We start from the raw sequence: 5,860 nt of genomic DNA, 5'->3' as shown, positions 1-5,860 counted from the left end.
ATCTTGGGTCATGTTATGTTACGAAGACCTACAGATGATGTTGTATGTTTTGAATTGCAATATTCTTGATCTATTATTGTTTTTGTTATGATTATAACACAATTATTTGTACTGTAAGTAGTTGGTTTAGGAGATTCGACGAGTATTACCGAAAAAATGTTTCGACACCAATATGCTACGATTGCAACAAGTGGTATATCTGGTCTAATTCATGGCATAGATTTTCATCCCAACTACCCTTTTTTAACACCTTTAAAGCTTTGCAAACCAAGCTACTTCACGAAAGATGCAAATTATTTTATGCTGTACCTACTAGATTGGTTCAAAATGGCAGTTAGTTTTAATTTCAAAGATTAGAGACTTGCTGTGATTGACTGCATGAACTACCCAAGTCAGTGTAGATTCATGAGGTATTTCTTGTGTTTGTTTAAGGACCTCGTCCAGTGGTATTCCATGTTGGAGCCTATATTTTGGGATCACGTACTAGAAGGAGAGGACTAGGGACTCCTCCTTCTAGGGAGGGATTTCTCATCAAACCCGGGTAATATCTGGGTGACCTTTGAGTGGTTAAATTTGTCCAAAGAAGATGTTTGTACTTTGGTGTTTGAGGAGACTGACGAGTACATGGTGCTTAAGAGTAAAATGTTAGCGGAGAATGGATTAGATGAGATGGAACAACTGAAGTTAGTCATTGCTGATCCGTTTAGGTATTGCGACTACCCAGCCTGGTATGTGCAACATCTTGAAGATGCAAAGAGGGAGTTCGAGAATAAGAGAAGCAACCCTAATTTTCTGTATTTCTAGACTTTAGGATCTATCCCTATGTAATGGTACCGCAATTTAAGGTTTCATATTTTGTAATTTGAATGTTTTATTGCCACAATTGTTTGGTTTTAATTTTCACTCCTCCTAATTGTAACAGACCAATTTCATGTGCATGATTATTAAAACTACTGATATGTTTTAGGCTTCATTGTAATGATATGAGATCATAAGTTCAAGACGGGTTGTCTTGCAATAGACTCCCTTCTTATGGGAGGGATCCCCACCGGATTGGTGACATAAATGTATGGCGAGAGTGGAAGTGGGAAAACACAATTGTGTCTCCAACTTTGTCTTGTATATCAAAAAGTGCCTACAAGCAGGGGGTTATTTGGGTCAGCTTTGTACATACAAGTGGTAAACCCTTTTCATGTGAAGAGGCTAGCACAAATAGCAGAATTAAGGCAAGGGTCACTTGGTCAGGTCGATAATCCTATGGAAAACATATTCGTGAAATAGATAATTGACGTTGATGAGTTGTACTTGGTTGTACCACAGTTTGAGGAACAGATAAATAACTCCCTGGATACTTGTAGACATACGAGGGTCGTTGTGTTAGACTCTATAGGATCCTTGTTTAGGCATGACCATGACAACACATTAAGGGGATATGAAAGACGGGATTCGGCTCTAAAAAGAGTGATTACAAGGTTCGGGAATATGGCAAAGGTTTACAACTTAGCAGTTATAGTTGTGAATGAAGTTGACGTTGCCAAATCGAATGGGGAACCGCTACGGACCTACACTTCTGGAAAGGAAGGTGAAAGGGGCTATGGCTCATTCAACAGCTGTACGAATAGAGTGTTGTGCGTTGTAAACCATCTGCATGCGCATTTACCAAGGAGATCATGTGTATTTAAAATTACTAGTGCTGGGGTAGAGGACGTATGTGAGGGTACGATGTTAAGAAATAATGTTGCGTGAGATGACATAATAATATGTTATTGTCCGAATGTATTAGTTAATTAATGTTTTATATCTTATATTTTTATTACATTTAAATATTTTCCTATAAATTGGGCGTGACAATGCCACTTTAACTAACGATGAGTAATTCAAGTCTAACATAGAACTTTTTGACCAAAAATAAATAGACTAAAAATCATAACCGAAAGACCAACAAGGTACGTTTTTATTTTGCCCACTTGTTGAAAATTTTTATTATTCCCTCCTTTTCATAATGTTAGTCCCATATATAATCAATCACATAAAATAAGAAAAAATGAATATTTGGAATCTAACATTAAATTACAAAATAATTCATAATTAGTTTAACTTATTTAAGTTTTTTGATTTTTTTTTGGGAAAACATAAATCATAACGGCATAATTCAAGGTAGAGATTTCCTTATTTAGAGTCATGTCATCAATCCACAACCAATTAATTCTAAAAAAAATTAAGTTAATAATGGAACATATTCAATATGGGTATATCTTTTTGAAACTCCCAAAATAGTGTATGGGACTAACATTATGAAATGGAGGGAGTAACATATAAGTCATGGACACTCATAACAAGGTTTTATTTTTTTTTAAATTAATAAGGCAAAACCCCGTTACTGAATTTACTAGTTTCAATAAATGAATTGTAGTACAGATAAATATTTAAAATGTAATTATTTAAAATAAGAAATCAAAGAGAGAGAGAGAATACATTTAGAGTGAGAAATTAGAAAGAGAGAGAGAGAGAGAAGAAACATTTACTACTTAAACAAATTTTCTACTTTATATTATTAAATGTACTCCTTTTACAACACTCAAAGGATTTAATGTTTACAAAGTGGGACTGAGATAGCGATGTTATCTTACGCGACGACATGACCTTATAATAATGGATTACTATCCTAATGTATTAAAGTATTAGTTTATTGATGATTAGTCTAAGATAGAACTGTCAGACCAAAAATAAATAGACCAAAAATCATAACCAAAAGACCAACAAGGTGTACGTTTTTATGGGTTCCATCTTATTAACATATACATAGTGTAAGGCATTTGACTTTCATTTTATTCAAAAAGCTTTGTTTGAATGTGTTTGACTTTCATTTGATTCAAAAGCTTTGTTTGAATGTGTTTGACTTTCATTTGATTCAAAAGCTTTGTTTGAATGTGTTTGACTTTCATTTGATTCAATTAGCTTTGTTGAGTGCATTTGACTTTCATTTGATTCAAAAAGCTTTGTTAGCATGTGTTTGACTTTCATTTGATTCAAAAAACTTTGTTTAAATGTGTTTGACTTTCATTTAATTCAATTAGCTTTGTAGAATGCATTTGAATTTCATTTGATTCAAAAAGCTGTGTTTGGATGTGTTTGACTTTATTTGATTCAAAAAGATTTCTTTGAATGAGTTTGACATTCATTTGATTCAATTAGCTTTGTTGAATGCATTTGATTGTCATTTGATTCAAAAAGCTTTGTTTGAATGTGTTTGACTTTCATTTGATTCAAAAAGCTTTGTTTGAATGTGTTTGACTTTCATTTGATTCAAAAAGCTTTGTTTGAATGAGTTTGACTTTGCTTAACTACTAGAAATGGCTACATATGTTTAAGTTATAATTACCTTATAGCTTAGATACTAGAAATGGCTAAGGTGCACTTATAATTACCTTTACACCTTAACTACTAGAAATGGCTACACATGTTTAACTTATAATTACACCTTAACTACTAGAAATGGCTACATATGTTTAACTTATAATTACCTTAGCTTAACAACTACTGTAAATGGCTACACATGATTAAGTTATAATTACCTTAGACCTTGACTATTTCTTGTGTAACTAAATGTCCTCCTAAGTTCTTAATTTAGAACAATTTCATGCATTATTAGAGACTCTTTAATCACACAAGGTAAACGAGGCAACAACTATTAGTAATCCATTTAAAAAATACATAGTTACTGTAGATATCTACCTTTGGCCTCCTGTCCCAACAGGAAGTGCTATGACGACAAATAAAACCATCTTTGTGTTGGATCAACGTGAAAAATGCTTATGGACAACTAATTGAGCCACAAAAATGCAAAACATCTAGCCTAACCCAAAACAGAATGAATTAAAGTCCAAATTAACTAAGCCCGATCATAATTAGGCTTAAGCTCAAAATTAGAACCTAATTTTGACGGATTTAGAGGCGCCTAGGTTAAAAATTAAAGTTGCCGCAGAAAAATCCACACGCATCTCAATGAGTTGCGCTAGTCTAGCGCGCGCAACTCTTAAGGTTGTGCGAGACACCCAGCATAACCTTTAGTGATGTGCTCACGGAAGATTCAGAATTTCGTAAAAATATAAAATCGAATCATACCATAATACCGCGCGCAAAACATCCAGTTGTGTTGCCCTTAGCAGCGCAGCTAAATCACTTGCGCTGGGCAGTCGCGTTCGACACATTCAGATGCGCGCGACATCTGTTACGGCAGAACACTTGAAACCCTAAATGCACCCATTCCCTATAAATAGAGGCTTAATACGAGGGTTAAACAGACAACAATTAACCCGAAACTCTAGCAGAAACTTTGTGAACTTGTGTACTCTTAACCCTCTTATCCTAAACACTCATCTTTACTACTTGTTACTACGGTGGAGGTTCTCGAACAAGAAGGAGTCCATAAGTGTTGTAAACGAAGATCTAGCAAGGAGAAGTAGTAAATTCCCGAGCACTTAGATCAATCATTTTTCCTTTTGTTTAAACAAACTTTTAATTAATTAATTTCACATAGTATCTTGCGTTAACTAAAGAATAGAATTGAATAATTAATTGTTGTTTGATCACTTAAGACAAGGCGAATATTGTTTATTCCTTGTATTTTTCACGAATATTGATTAAATAAGAATAACGAATTTTGCAATGTAATTCCTATTTGATTAATGCTTGTAAATAAAATTGACTAACTTAGTTTTTAGGTATCCTGTTGCATATATTGTTTGGCGATGAAATTGTGAAAAAGGAAGAGCTAGTAAAGGCCGTACTAGGGATAGAATAGCGATTCCTCTTTAAAAGGAATGTTATTTTAGTAACCTCGCTCCCGAACTCATTTCTGGTACACGTAGGCCAATTTCGGCATGGGGTTAACTTATGATTCATGCTAAATATCCCTTGAACTCTACTTGGGAGAAAGGCATGAACGAGGTTTATGAGTTTCCCTAAAACTCATTGGCAACTCCTTAATTGTTTCTTACAAAAAAGCGTATTAATAGGATCAACTCTAATTCGAGGTCCCCCAAACAGTCAGGAATTCAAATCCTAATACATCCTGACAAGTGTAAAGTCCTAGGCTTTTAAAGGGCCATGAGCATATAAGGAGAAGGATCTCCTACGATGGGCACACCCTTCTTACAGTTACCTTTATTACCTTGTACTCTAACCCATTTTTAAACACTTGCATAGATGTCTCACTGACAAGTAATAGGTTCTTATTAGTCTGCAGTAGAGGTACTCTAATATCTACAAATTCAGTTTCAATGGCATTCATTAATGGCATACCATGTGTTACTAGAGGATGGTAAAGTTTTACTGTAACTAAATCCAGGCATAGACTTTCATTTTAGAAAAAGACAAAGTTGGGTGGCGGGAGTTTTTTTGGTGGCAAAGGCTAAGCTCTATCCAAACTCCTATTCATATATATAAGGCTTCAAACAGAAAACAGAGTGTCAAAACACTGTTGTTGCATACATTATATTGTAATTCATCCTAAGATTAAAAAACATGACAATCATCCCAAACAAATCATTCCATCATTACTGATCATCACAACAGAAATATAGCTTAATAACAAATCAAAAAGCAATCACTCACTACTTAAAATCAACTACTAAAACATACTAAAACATATATATTAACATACTAAAATAAGTTTAGAATTCCCAATAGACAAAAACCACAAAATATACACAAACACCATACATGGTGCCAATTCAAAAACAATAATCCATCAAATCCAGACCACAAAAAAATAAAGTTTTCTGAAAATGAAACTTAAAACAGAGAAAAAGGAGGGCTAAAACATGTTGAAGTAGTTGTGGGGAGAGCGATTGGTTGC

Source organism: Chenopodium album, chromosome 11, assembly GCF_948465745.1.
Source record: "Chenopodium album chromosome 11, dcCheAlbu1.1, whole genome shotgun sequence".
Classification (NCBI taxonomy): Eukaryota; Viridiplantae; Streptophyta; class Magnoliopsida; order Caryophyllales; family Amaranthaceae; genus Chenopodium; species Chenopodium album.
This window is presented reverse-complemented; position numbering follows the sequence as displayed.